This window comes from Nomia melanderi, chromosome 3 (assembly GCF_051020985.1).
Source record: "Nomia melanderi isolate GNS246 chromosome 3, iyNomMela1, whole genome shotgun sequence".
Lineage (NCBI taxonomy): Eukaryota > Metazoa > Arthropoda > Insecta > Hymenoptera > Halictidae > Nomia > Nomia melanderi.
The window spans coordinates 3831013-3846935 of NC_135001.1; the positions used below are offsets into that span (position 1 = coordinate 3831013).

The 15923-nt window shown below is 39.7% G+C and overlaps 1 protein-coding gene across 7 annotated transcripts in view; it reads left to right on the plus strand.

Moving 5' to 3' along the window:
• The window catches only part of LOC116432445 (neurotrimin), a 249747-nt gene that overhangs the window by 193177 nt on the left and 40647 nt on the right, over positions 1 to 15923 (plus strand). The window lies entirely within an intron of this gene.

Sequence of the window (15923 nt, forward strand, 5' to 3'; positions counted from 1 at the left end):
AATACTGAGAAACCGTTGGCGTGCTAATCAGAGTACGGCCCGCGTGCAGCGGCCAATACCGTCGCGTAACACCATTGCAGTTACATGTTTACATAAGCTTGGAAGGTGACAGAATTTGATGAGTTACACATCGCCCGTAACAAGGCTGCGCGATATAATCACATTGCCGATGCGCCGGTCCAAACAACATCGAATGTTAATTTTAACCGAGTCGCAGAGATCGACAGACCTGATATTCCACGGGATTGAACCATTTCTATCAGACTCTCGCTTTGTAATTTTATAAATTACAATATTTGCGTGAAAGTAAGATTGAGACATAAAATATATTATAAGCTAAGAGTATTTGCAATGTCTTAAGGACTGATTAAACAATTACAATTAAAAGCTACAACAAAAACTATTACTATTAAGCAGCAATTCTCAAGTAGTAACTATAAATAACAATACTCGATAACGAGAATTCGACTGAGAACCATTGACAGCAACTCTGACAACTTTATTTGCAATTGATCTTTGCATCCACAATTATCATCTCTTTCATATGTAAGCCCCTTGAAGCTACAAAAGCTACATTATATTCTACAGAATACTACATATTTCAATTTTATTTACAAAAGTTGCTTCATTCACTCTCTGCGGACGAGAGTTCGTGAAATATTCAAAGACTCTGTGTAAGAAACTGCATTATGCATCGAAGTTTCAAAGAATGGGTAAGAAGAGAATGACATATGAATTTCTCATTGTTAAAGTGATTAAATTATTCATTAGCAGCTTCAGACTTCAGATATTAAAACTTGAAGTCGTTATTACGCCGAGATTCGACTTCAAAGGGTTAACAATTTCAGTGGAGGAACAAATGTTGTTCATGTTATTCACTCCAATGAGTATTGAAATGGTAATTGAAAATGATGCTTCGTTACGATTTCGAAAGTAACGAAAAATATTCGTACACACCGGACTCGAATTGAGATATTTAATGTGCATGCAATTCTATACAACAAGAGAAAAGATCAAAGTCGGACGTCATCAAAACATTTAATCACCCGACTAAATTCTCATTAGTCGAGTATTTCATCGCGCTTCCAATTATTCATGATCCGTAGCAAACTACCCCAGCCACTTGTTCCGGTAATTTATTCGAATAACAGTGCCAATAATTTTGAACGGGCGGTCACTGATTCGATGTGCGTTTCTTCGATATAATACATCGACACTTCGCTCTCCATTCGTACAACAATCATCAAATTATTCATTGCTGCTCAAACTTGACCCTGTAAACCCTATCGTAAGGAATTCTTCAAAAACGTGTGAAAATATAACGAAACCAGCGCAGTATTCAATGAAAAGAACTCTTCAGGTGAACAATGAAAAAGTGTCTGGTGTAGAAATTAAAAGGTCAAAAGTTTACCAGGATAAGTTCACGTTCGAGTAGGCGAAATCGATACGGCGATTCGAGTCTAAAAAAAGAAAAACATTTCCAGCGTGAGGCGATCAGCGCATCACGGGTGCGAATCGCGGATCGAAAAGTGCTCGAAAAACGGCACATACACCGATTGTTAATAATCCGTTGGCACGGCAATTCGATCCGGCTCGTCGCGTCACGAAGTGTCGTTTAAGTATTTCCGGACGACAAGACAAATAAAACGAGGGAGCAAACAATGAGGGGGATTGAAACGAGCGGCCGGCAACAATTGATACATCATTGACGTGACGACCGTACAAATTTCTCTGTTTACGTTCTAAAAACGGCCGATACCGTTGCTCGAAATCGGTCGCCATCACAGGACGCGGGGTACGGTGCGCAATCAAAGATGAAGGAAGAGAACGATAAGGAGATAAGGAACGGGGAATCAGTCCGAATACAGAGGAGACAGTCCTTGAATCTTCAAGTAACCAACACGATCGCGGTAAGTCGCGTTTCGGAGACGAAGTGGCTGGGCGTTGGCATGAATATGAATGAGCCCTCGGGCTGATATTCCGAAGCACGAAATAAAATAATTTCCTTTTCCGTTGCGCGGCTTCGATCTCTCTCCCCTACGCCCTGTTTTCTTCTCCTTTCAGCTGGCGAAGGACCACGAGAAATAAATCAGGCACAATGGAAAAACGAATGGAAACCGTGAAACACGGGCAAACGATTTTCAACCTCCGACGGATTTCTTGTTTCCGATAATTGGAAATTTCAACGGCGGCCGTGTTTAACGCGAACAAAGGAAGCTTTTAACCTTCGCCGTGCGCGTTACGCAAATTTTGATTAATGGATTTTAATATCGCGAACTCCGACGCGTTTCAGCGACTCGTTACGCAACGATCGCTTGTGGTTGGTTAAAAATACTTTGCGGTTCTTTAATCTCGTCGCGGTGACATTGAATTACAATCCTCAAAATCATTGGTGTAGTTAAGTATTTAAATACAACACTATTATTCTATCCTGGAATCGTTACTAACTAGATACAAAATAATTCACTCGAATGATATTCACAGTAAGAAACACGATATCCACGGTTTCAGAGATCCTCGCGCAGTGAACTTGTGAACCAAGGTTAACAACGCAGCTGTAATTAATAGATAACATTGCCCGGTACATAATACCATCCACGCGAATCTAAATTTAATATCGCGTAGGTGGTAGACGTCGCGTGAAAAATAAATTTCAATTTGCGCTGTTTCAAGCGTCTGGGCCGCGATGAAAAATTTCGAACGGTTAATATTGAATTATTTTATCCTCGGCGGCGAGTAATGTGCATTATTTATTCAACGCCGGCGAAGAATCTGTGCCGCTGGGTACCATGGACGGCATAGAATTCGTGGGAATGGCAGACGGCAGTCGGTGAATAGTTAGTAAACGTTAAGTAGAGAGCGGTGTATCGGCGCGCGGAGTACGTATGTACGTATCGGATTCTATGTTTCCAATCTCACGGGTCTGTCCCTCAATCTCACTGGATATCACATTTAAATGGCTCTTATTTATCCACTGGCTAAAGTGGCAAGTCCTGTTACTGCTGCGGTGAAGAACACACCATTGTCGTTTCCTTTAACTTCACTCTAAAGCGTCACTTCCTGTCGCCGTTATTCACTGTTCGTCCCTGCCATTGATCTTCCGTTTCCCCCCCGGACCCCCGGCACCATCCCCGCGCTCCGGCGTTCCGTGTGCAAATCGGTTGCAGAATGAAGGAAACTGAACTAGACGTACACGTAAAGTAATTACACCCGGGGATTTACTGCTAATTTATTCTGCCATTTGCTCGTTTATTGCTATAAACGGAGTTCGCTCTTTTAATTTCGATACGCAACTTAGATGGGGGGGGACCTCGTTTGGAAACCGGCCATCTTGGTACACGTATATTCCATTACGTTGACGTTACCGAAAAATTTCGCGGAATCCCTGCCAACGGAAAGTTCTTCGACCGACCGTGATCCCACGGTGTTCAATGTTTCAACGAATGAATTTTGGGTGTTTATGAATATAAATTATTAGTGAACGTGAGATCCGAGGATTCTTGGTTTCATTAACCCCTTGCCTTATGATTCATTTTATCAGTGCGATCGATACAATTACTACATCGTTAATTATTTGTTAGGAAAAGAAACAATTTTTATGATTATTCTACGTCTAAGTTTTCTCCAAAGGTGAATGATTGATAATAGAAGAATAGTATTTAATTTATATTGAAGAACAATAAATACACTTAGATTTCTCGAATTCAGTTTAATATTTTCGCTACGAGTCTGACTCGATATTGCAGGTTAAGGAGTTAAGATCGGATAGAGAGGTTCGTCGAGGAGATACGATTTTATTTTGTTTATTTTTTTAATAGACTGTAAGCGATTTCCTGTGAATATTTAAACATTCATTCGTTTTATCTTTGTTTTTTTTTAATATCCGTCGATTGGTGTTTCCATTTCGGTTAACACGATTTCGAAGGGATATTCTGTTGTTACACTGGAATAGTTGAACGTAACGTGTTCCCGCAATTATTTAACGAGCAATAATACGAACACATTGAAACTTTTTATTGCGCCACACAGACGGATTTGATTCTATTTAAAATTCGATTGAATTTTCAGTTAAGCTGTTTATGACGTTAACTCTCATGAATACCACAAAGGCGTAACCACACTTTCAGCAGATGTTGCGCACATCGCAGTAATCGGATAATCACACATCCACAACTTTCCCCCGATATCGCTGTTTATAATGGATCAACTAATAACTCTACTGGTTTTTCACGGGGCTCACATTTAATCCGCTTTTATAAATCTGGAACATTTATATCTGATTAAAGTGCATACATGTTTTTTAATACCCCATCGGAGAACAAAATTGCATTTATGAATACAACTAACTGAATCAAAGAAACTCTTGTTAAACAAGCTCGATGATGGTACAAAGTCATAGCCTTTATTTTCTCGCTTAACGCATTCGCTACCAACGTCCCGTATTTCATCCGACTCTACGCTTTACCCAAAGAAAACGAAATTAACGTTACAAATATTACCTAACCCCACAAGATTTGACGTTACATTTAACCGTTTGAGTTCCACCGGTTTTCGCGAAAGCTCGCTCGAAAAATACCAAGCGGCGCGATCGCACTTCTTTCGTTTTAATTCAGAAACCGAAAGAAGCTTTTCTATTCTTACAAAAGTAAATTTTAAATATCGCGATCGTTGTATTTTTCCAGTTTTAGGCGGGCAATAATAAAAATAAGAATGAATAATTAGAAGGAAAGCAAATAAATACGCTTCATCTGATTCTAGCGCGATCGCGCTTTTTGGGACTCAAACGGTTAAACCAGTAACTCTTCTCACTTTCAATTTCCTAATATTCTATTTAAAACAATCTTTCGATCAGAATGTTACAACCGAGAAGATTGCCACAGAAACAAGTGGCAGCGAACGTGTTCACACTAATATCGTGTCAATCTAATATCGTCGAACCAAAGAATCACGTTCCACAAATACAATTCCTTCCCGTGCTCGATTACTGTCGGCTATTCTAGACTAAGATTGAATCTGCCTGTTCAACGATCTCTTCCGCCAGTACCAAGAATACTCGGCGCAGTGTTCGGTGTAAAAAACGACACCCCGTTCAATTATTCCCAGAGCTCGAGAAACCAAGTTAGCCTGGAAAGTGTGGCGATAAACTTCTTCCGTGCCAAAAAATATACGTCCGTTTCTCCGCGAGGCGTCGTCGTTGTCAACCCTTTGGCGGCGTTGGTCCACGGGGACCGGAAGTTGATACACGCGACAAAACAGGCTCGTTGGTTAGTCGCGGGGCTGCCTCCGGTGCGCTTTCAGAAATAATGAAGACCGCTTGTCCTTCTTCCGCTTTCCGACCCCCACTCGCCCCTGTTTCCTCTTTTTGCCCAGCATCCCTCGCCTCGTTGGGCTTTCATTTATTGCCTGATTTATCACTGTCCCTCCTACGCCGTGAACATATTTTATCTCCGTCGAATTTGATCCTGAAATACGGCGGCGCATGAATAGTCGAGATTTCGGGTCCCGCTGGTTACCGGAAATTTATGCGAGGACCAATAAACAAGCGACGCTCCTGAAGGATTGAATCGATTCGCAATTAGCATCCGGTGGTTCGATAACACTTATCCCCTCTTCAAGGTTTTAATGAATTTACGAATCGCTTGCCGCGTTGACTGTTCTTTCCTGCGCTCGGAATAATTAGATGCGAACGTCTGGGTAGATCCAGGCGGAATATGGAGATTCTTTTATGTTTGATTCGTAGTTTTCGTTAGTTTCGAATATTTTGCTGACGATTTTTCAAAAAGGTTCTTAAGACGATCGTTTTTAGAACGATCTAATCTATTCTTCTATATCTAGTACAAACGTCAACAGTAGAGGAGAGACGAATAATATTTAACACTAGATCTGCCAGACGAGTCAAAATTATCCATTCCTGATTTCTTCAGTTTGCAATTATTACAAAGGTAACAGATGTTCTTCCAAGACGTTATTAAAGAAATTGATTTAGCAATACACCAACTGAATTTTATATCAATTAAAGTCTGAATAAATCTACTATTGAAGTTTCTATAGAAGAATTTAAAAAATTTCACTGCTCGGTAGTTTTAGTGTTAATACAGATGAATCGAATGATACTTATAAACGTTCAGTGTGCTTCGAAACCTTTGCCGCGAGCCCGATATGATACCACGAAGCAAAGGGTTAAGCCTCAATCTCCTTTGGACCATTTTCGAGCTTATACTATTTTGATTTTACAGAAAGTTGCATCTCGTTGATATCACCCAACTTCGAAGCCCTATACATCAATGCGTGCTAATCAATCATCGAATCAAGAAACTTCTTCCAGAATACGGTTCTCCCCAGAATAATCTAAAAACTTCAAAACCAGGCACAACTTGCCAAAAGCACTTCAATAAACACCGGCCCAATCAATCATGTCGTAACTGTAAGATCGATTCGAAAGTTTTATATCCGAATGCGGCGCACCGTCGCTCGAGCGCAAACATTATAAACTGTCAAATACGCCTACCCGTTCTCCGGCGGACGTGCCATTGTCGTGTGGTATATCGCGACACGGCAAATGAATAAAAACTCTGCACTTTGATAAGTTCCTGGGTACGTTCCTCTCGAGTACACCACTCACGCGTGGAGCGGTCGCAACTTGTTAAAATTCCATCCTGATTTCCAAGCGGTAGCCACGACGATAGTCGGGCAGGGGTCGGGTAAGTCGAAAGAAACGCTGCCAGGTCCCGGATAATCTCGCGGCACGGATTATTGAGCACGTTCGGTACAAGTTCTTTTCCGTTTGCCCGGATAAACCAATAAACTCTAACTTCATTTAAGGTAAACCCTTACGAGCTCCATGCCTCATGCTATTCGACTTCGGTGATTTTCCTCGTTCGGAAATCTCGTTTCAGTCCGGCGAACGAGCCGATTAAAACTTTCTCCCCCATTGTAAAAAGAGAAACGGAGGGAGGAGGGAGAAAAAAACGAAGACAGGGGAGAACGAAAGGAAACTTTTGTATCCATATTCCCCGGCAACCGCGAATGTGTGATCGACTGAGAGCGGGAACCGGCGCCTTAATTGCCCGCGATTGGAATCGATGAGACTGAAAAAGTCTGACTCAAGAACCGTTCGCTGGTTGCTTGCCCTGTACGAGGAATCGAATTGGCCTTTTTCTAATGAATCAAAAGTTACGCGGAATAGAATGTTTGCACATTTATCATAGGATTTTTTAAAATATACTCATCGTTGACACATCGCGTAGAAAATTCTCTTTCGCTCCGTAAGTAACGTTCATTCGGAACGGTTGTTTCATCGAGGATTACAAATAAAAATCTGGAAATTACTGTAAGCGATTCGTTCGACGATAAAGAGAAACTTTCCGCGGGAACGTCGTGCGTTCTTTAATAAAACGAAGTAAAAGAAAGCGGGCGAACGCTTGCGAGCGGTGCCGTAAGACATTTCCCGACGGGTACGCGTGTGCTTCGCCGGGTTTCCTTTATTACAATAAATTTTCCATAAAAGTGGAAGTACGTTTCCAAGGGATTACGAGGAGTAAGTTCCTTGCGGATGGTATCGCTCGTAAAGTTTGTCATTCCCGATCTGAGAATGTTCCTCATGTTCCCGTTTCAATATCGTACTTACATCTCGAACCGTTTTTCGACGGTTCTACGTCCGCTCTCGACCGCGGCTACACGAGAACATCTTCGTACGTCCTTCCATCCGTGTTCTCTTCTCGCTGTAGAACAATCCGCAACGTTATCTCGACTGATCGCGGGAATACCCGGCGGAAACGGCTGATTCTACCCGGTAACTTTTTCGCGCGCGATTCCCAGAGAATGTAGCGACCCTCAGTCGATTCGTCTACTCCGGTCGCTACAGCTCGTTGCGAGCCATGGGTGAAACTACTTCGCGAATTGGTTTGCGGAGTTCGCTGGTAAAATTTTACGCAACTTTCCAGGAATTTCCATTGATGATCGATTGACGTTTCCGGCGAAATTTCGCCGTCTTCCCCTCCCTTTCTCTTCTGCTCGCTGTGAAATTATATCCACGCGAGAAGAGGGAATTTTCTTCAACCACGTTTCCCGGCTGTAACGAGAAATTCTACCGCGGAAGTTGCGGGATATACGGAATAAAATATCGGGCGCACTGATGGACGGTCTAATATTTTGTGCGGTGGAAACGTTAAGCACCGTTTACGAAAAATGAGGAATATGTTATATGATGCACGGATTCTGTAGATATTTCCCGTATTACATCACGAATCGAATGTATCTCTGGCTTTTGTAAAGGTTTTACGATGATTTATCGGATGTTTTCCTCGCAGAATATATACATTTTGTTGATTAAACTTAGTAATGTTTGGATAGCATGTATTAGTGAATAAAGAGTCGATGCACTTTTGAAAGCAAGTTCATATCTACGGGATTATAATATTATCTTCGTTCAACGCCTTGAATGAAAATTACGAGCCTCACTCGTGCTTGTCCTCCGTACAACACATGATTCTGTCATTTATTTCATAAACCTGCCGTATCGTAAGCTAAATAACTTTCTTATTTTTCTAAATACATTTAATTCATCCTATAATATTCCAGTTTTCTTTATAATACTTGCGTCTACAAAATTTCGAGAATATTAAATAGCATACGCATAACCATTAAATCTTATTGTAAATACTTAGCATATTTAAATAAACAATATTAAACTTTATTTCTTTAAATTCTTTAAATCGAGGAGTATAGTTTAGTTTTTCTATAAAAGGTAAAGCTTCTGTTAGTAGCAACTGGATGGGAAGAATTATCTGTTCATAAGCAAATGAAAACAAGACTGATACTTGATTCGATTGACGCTACTTACCGAGAAAATTCGGCAGCTAAGGGGTTAAAGTATGAAAGAATTTTATTTAGGAGCGTTTCCAATGGAACGGGTGGAAGAACCGTGTTGAATGAAACTTGCGGGAGGACGTAGCGCTGGAGGACGTCGCTGGGAAGAAACTTTCACGCGCTAATGTAATGTAGTCTGGAGAAAAAGTGACGAAGGAAAAGCTTTGCCAATTAAGAGCCTCGTTTTTCTCGTTTCTTCGGCTCTGTTGCTTGGCAGATGACTAACAGCTACTGTCTACCGGAAGGTGATCTTGACAAGAAAAATAGCGCAAACAGCGCAACTTGGACGTTCATCTAACGAGAAAGCATTGAATCACCTTTTGAGCCGTGGGTTTCTTGAAAACATCGCTGCGGTCTCTGGGAATGGTTAGGATTGATGAGGTGTACTAAGAAAATACTCTTCGTTGAAACGCAGACGTACGGTTACAGAGCTTGCCACTTTCGAGGGGTGGAAACTGTTGTCCTTAATTTTCTAAGGTGCCTGTTGAGACAGCTTCCGAATGATTTTTCAAACAACGTGGAACGTGATTTTAAAATAGATCGAACCGTTGCTGCACGATAAATGGGTAGCGACGATTACGATATTTTTTTTACTAAGAATAATAAAATATAATGTCAAACTTGCAGTAACAACTACTTTCAATTTATGGTTAATCCGTGAAAACGTGAAATATTTCGAATATTTATATTATTTTATATGTTTGAATATTATTCGAATTTATAATATGTAATATCCTTAAATAACGTATTGAAAGGAAAGTGCAAAAGAGCGTTTATTAAACGTATAAAATTGCAAATTCTGAGCTTCGGAATATTTTTCTTTCGATATTTCGTAATTGAAATTATTATAAAATGCCATCGTTCTTCTTTTCATCTGTGTCGCACTAATTGAAAATAAATATAATTTGATTCGCGTGAGAACGACTTTTAAATCCGTAGGAAAAAAGATTCTTCCAAGTGGAAAGGAAAAAGCGGGAGGAAATAAAATTGGATGTTTAGGAGGCCTCAAGATAGGAAGTAGAAAATTGAAAGAGAGATCCGGTATTGGTTGCAAGTTCTTGTGTATTCGATACACCCGATGCAATCGAAGATCGTAACAACGATACATTGTGATCCGAATTTCTCATTAGTCTACCTCGAGCATGAGATAGAAACGTATTTGTACGTCTTTCGGTATCTAGAATTTCTGATTGCAACAACATCTCAGTCGAACAGGTGGAAACTGTTCGGTCGATATATCGATGCGAACAGCACCTGTACCATCGAGCTTTGAATTTTTCAAAACACTAAGAAATCTTCTAATTTATATTCCTCCGGGGTTTACAGTTATTTCTTTACATCTTTATTTATCCATGTAGCAAAACTCTAGTCACGTACACGTATTAGAAAATGCTACAGTTCACAATACAGTATTCACGTTTTTAAATAAAAATTTTCGAAACGATTTTAAATTTTTACTTTTGATTGCTTTAGCTGTGGTATGGCGGATTAAATAGATAATGGATACGAATGGTTATTTTTACTTTTATTTGAGAAATATCGGAGTAGGGAACACACGGGAATTTATATTCATTGTCTTAAGTAATTTGGTCCACGCAAGGATTCCGTTTTAATGTATTCAATATAATGGTTCCAGCGAGAATTCACTCGCCTGATCAACCGAAACCATTACTGTTGACACCGTGTTCTCGAAGCAAATGTATAATAGATCAGTGGAAGATCGTATTGCTGTAATGATCGAATACAACTTACGGATTGCATTACTATAATGAGCGAGTGTAACTTGAGGATTACATTACTATAACGACACGATAAAACTTGGGGGATCGTGTTACTGTAATGATTGTGTAGAACTTGGGGATAGTGTTACCGTAACGACTGAATACAACTCGAGGACCGTATTGCTTTCACATCGGGAATAGCATGCGAATGAAAAGGAATTCCTGTCGTGGCTGTACGTATTACAATACACTTAAAATGCATAGACATTTATGGATCAGCATTTACGAAAAATTTGAAAAGCCAGAAACTTGAATTTCGCTAAATGATCTTAATGTTATCAATAGTACATAAAATATCCAAAATATACTTTTTATAACATAACTAAATGCTTCTCTAATTATGTTCTTAATAATTTCAACTTGAGTAAAGATCCACAGCCTCTTTATAAGCTTCTAAAGTTACTTAAACTTCACTTGAATCGACAATCTTAACACAATTCTTCAAATTTGACCCAAAAACCTGCAATTTAGAAAAATTCAAAATTCGAAGGAGTTGAAAGTGAACGAAAGTTTCTTTCAGAGAAAATTATTCTGAGACTAAAAATAAAAGTGTGAATAGTGTACTTGATCAAGCCTGTAGCCAAATGCGTGATCACAACGCAAATGTTGCACTGCGGTGTGTCGCAACAAACATTGTTGTAAGTTATGCACTATTATGGTGGCATACGACTAGAACCAAGTGTTGCCCGCATACCTGCGGTTTCCGAAGTTAAGTCAAGTTCCGCTGGCTCGGGCGTGCTTTTCAAACAACTAAGTATCGTTGGTATACAGTCTTTCTTCCGGTATAGTGGCCCCTTTGTCACCGTGCCCCGCCCCGAGCGTCTTTTTTTATCCCGAGGCGTCTGGTACTTCGTCAAAGAAATATGACCCTCGCCGTAAAACTGGCCGACCAAGCTTTGATTTTCAAAACAAATATTCTAATACCGAGATTAATATCTTTCTACCGTAGAACAGAATCTGTACTGTGTTTAACCCTAATCGTACTACGTGTTTTTATAACGAATCATACCACGATGTGACTTTCAGTCACTTATGAGAATGAAAGGAATGATTAAAATGTTATTGTTTTTGTTTATAGGGTCCAAATTGTAAAAGGCCAAAAAAAACTTTTGAAAATGCAATATGAAATAGTAAAAGAATTTAAGTAAAAAGTTCAAATGTAACTCAAAGTCACATCGTGGTCCGATTAGGGTTAACTTCAGAACTGGTGCACCAGTTTCTATTGTAATTTAATATCATTGGAAGCTATTCAACGTTTCTCGTTAATATTCGAGGAGTTTTGAATAAATTTTGTAAACTGTTAATTAATTCCGTGAATTATGTAATACGTAAGTACATGATTTTGATGAGGGACGTGACAGAAGCATTTAAAACGTATATGGAAGATTAAATAAAATTGATTGTACGCTGACAGCGAGAACATGCTTTAAGTTGTATATTAAAATGCATAAATACATAAATTGCATGGAACAGCACGTAGCATGATTTTATCAGAATTCGTGGATTAACCCGCGAAGCCGTCAGAAGTCACGTAGACTAATTAATAGTTACTCGACTGCAAATAAGTAACACGCCGTGGCTGTCAGCGCGTCGCGATTTCAATTCGTGAGACAAGCATTAGTATAGTTGAGGTTGCGCCACGACCACGTTGTCTGTCGTACTTGTGCACAGATTTGCCTTAATCAAAGCTTGTTAATCAGCTTGATAACGACTTTCGGGGAACGTGCTTACGAATTCCGGCTGCTACGACCGGTTCTCGGTCTCATTACCATTACCGTATTGTGCGTAGGTGGTAGCTATATCGTGAACACTAATTACCTATCCCTGTCGATCCTTTCCACCCATGGAATTAATTACAATATAATCGAAAACTATAATATCTAATAAGTGAAATCGGTGCACTATTAGCATTAGATTTATGGACATTTGTTCCGTTGTTTCTAGAAAAATTTCGGTAATATATAGATCATGATAATTAGAGCTTGAAAAATAGAGAGCTAGAATTCGTGTAATTAAAAATCTTCACACGTTTTCAAAGTTTTGTTTAAAAGCAGTCTTAATTTAACTCTTAACATACAGTTGATCTCTCAGTCCGTTGGCGAATTATAAATGAATGCTAAAATAGAAAAAAAATGATTCATAATGAATTAAATATTTATCCCGAATTATCCATAACTCCAATGATTGAACATTATATTGGAATTAAAATGTACATGGAGTATCAACATTGTAAGTCATCCGCGAAACAAATTGCATCTCAATTAAAATTTTGAGCGACTTGACGGACCGCCTGTAGCGCTTAAGAGTTAATCCAGGATGAAAGTTCACTCTTTCCTCCTCCCCGAAATTGCAATCGCTCGCTTTAATACCATTTAATAAGTGAATCGTGATTTGCACCGCGAAACCGATATCATCGGGGGTACATATTCATTAGAAACGCCGCGCAGCAGGGATTTTGATCGAACAATGGAGAATGGCTTGCTACCGTAATCAGGATTCATCTTTTGTTTCGCTTTAATAATATCGAGTGCAGTTGCACATGCGTTTTCCTTTTGTATCTAAATTGAACGAAGCAACTCGAGATTTGTTTAAAATATTCTGCCTCTGTCGATGGATAACCATTTATTGTACTCTTCAGCCTGATTATTTGGTCTGCTTAATTAATGTTCACAGTAATCAGCAGCAATTAATGCGTGCCGTCATTAATACTAGTAATGCTGAGAGTTGCTTCCGTAACAATAGTTGTATTGTATTCCGCTCACGCATTGCTAATCGCAAATGACGTAACAAAAGAGAATTGCCATAGGTATTTATTACTTTCCACATAATTTATTGTTTTCTATTTGTCTAATTTAGAATATGAATATTTCTTCATTTATTTTACGATTTATAATATTTTATTTATTTTTGCTAATTACTGTTCAGTATTAATATTTTCATGTTATTTTCAGTTGAAAGTAATTAGTCACGCTGAATTTTAAGGGAAAAATTGAATGTTTCATAACGGATTCTAATACCGTAATTCAGAAAAGTCTACAACGTTCGAAGAACCACGGTAGAACAGTAGTTGTCTGAATTAACTGGTTGCAGCGTAACAGTATTACATTATCAGAAACTTCTTATCACTGTTTCGCGGTGTGCACCAGTGCGTCGTACACAGTTTTAACAATATCATTAACTAGGCCCTATAGCTGAAAATACAAGGATTAAATCTCCTCTTCGTGTTGCGTTTAATCCGCTACGTGACACACACGACCCGAGGAACTTACGTTCAATTGTGAACGAAGTTACCAACTGCGAATGTAAAGTTCATAATATTTTTAATACAGAACTTACCACAGAAAGAAAGTATCACAACGACGTTTGTTGCAGCATTTTGCAGTCGGAATGCGAGTAAATAATAATATAAAACATAACGAATCACGATAAACTAGTGTAGATCAGTAAACATCCAAATAACAATCACCTAATTACCATATAAATATCACAGAGGTATAACAATCTACAAACATAAAAATTACGTCTATGATTATCCTTCACAGAAACTAATTAGCATTGTTCAGCTCGCGTCCTTTCATTTTCAAGAGCACAGTTTCCAAAAATTGAATTAATCTTTATATATAAGAGCATACAAAAAATACAAGGAACATGGGAAATCGAATAGCAGTCGAACGTTTTCACATTTTCAATTAAGTACACCCTTTTAAATCCATCGAGCGAATAAAATTCGGTGAAAATACGGGAACGTGTCTTTCAGATGTTCACATTTCATTTACCTCGATCAATCGGTGTTCCTAAAATTGACTCTGGAACAAGGACGCGCAGGTCCCGCGCTCCATATCAATTTCTGCATTCGCCCGCGGCTCGTCTTTTTTGCGCAACGGTGTACACTTATCCCCGATGAAAAATAGTTTTCAACTCCACTTAGCGAAATAACAGCGCGCGCGCGACATCATAGATGAAACTGTTCGCCTCTCGAGATTGGAAGGCCAGCGTGCACACTGTTCTACTTCCGTAAAAACGTATGAATCCGCATTCCAGACGAGAGCAATCCGCAACACCGCGAAAACGAGACGACGATGGTGGCCGGTGATGAATTGAAATATCGATTCTGAATCTCGATGGCCGTGTATTGCGCCAGTCAGAATGGAAAACCTGTTGATTTTCCGTGGAAGCCAGTTAGCGGAAGTAGCAGGTCCGACGGTCCTTCATTGACAACGATTCAGACGTCCACTTCGTTGTCGGAAGAAATCGATCGGAAATTTCTCCGGGCAGACGGCGGATCTCGAATTAAAACTTCATTAGCGTAACCGGCGAAAATGAGCTGAACGGTAAAGATATTCTACAGTGATTTAAAGACATCAATCTAAATAAAGTCATTTAAAGCTACAAGACACATCATGGTTAAGAATATCAATAGACCGATAAACTCGTTTTCAATATTCAATATTCAATATCGTCTTCATAAGTTGAATAAAATATTTAAACTACAAACACCATCTCCAAAACAAATGACATTACCAAACGTGTCAGACCATCGACTCTACATCGCAACGCAGAGCCAAACTAAAAATGAAAAATCCAAATAGAATTCAATAGGTACAAGTATCATTGAATTTACATTGGTTGAAGGGAAAATTCCGTGCGTTCGTGAATATTCATTTCTTGGTAAACTTATTCTCGCCGAAGGAGAGGATACGCGGCAAACGACAATGCGAAAAATCTGTTCGCCGACACGCGAAGCTTCCCCTTGCTCCGACTGGTAGGTTCGCGTTCGTTTCAAATATCATAATTAACGTGACCGAACTGTTGCATAATAAAGCACGAGTGACATAATTAATGGCGGCCCGCATTCCGTGGCGTTGTAAATACTGAAAAGATCTAAAAGCAACTCGGTCTTATCCTGAAGCTCGCTTCGCGACTCGCTCACTTTCCATTTTCCTCTCTGTTCTATCGACCCCTTCGCCCCTCCTCTCCCTCCCGCCGTCAGCCTTCTCTCATGCTCATCCTGCCGCTCACCACCGCGTTCCCCGCTGTTTCTCGTTCTCCTCAGGTTCTTTGCGCCCATAAATAATTCAGGTGCTCAGGATGTCGTAAAGACATTAACGAAGGTAAAAGCTTTTAAGGTCGGCCCGGCTGAATCCTGAACTCGTTATGCGGCTCTTACGATAATAACTCGCAATCTCTGCCGGACGGTCTATTGTTCAACGATATATGTATTTACCATCGAGCGGCCGCGATCCTTCTCTTTTTGCCGGGCGACCATACGCTCGA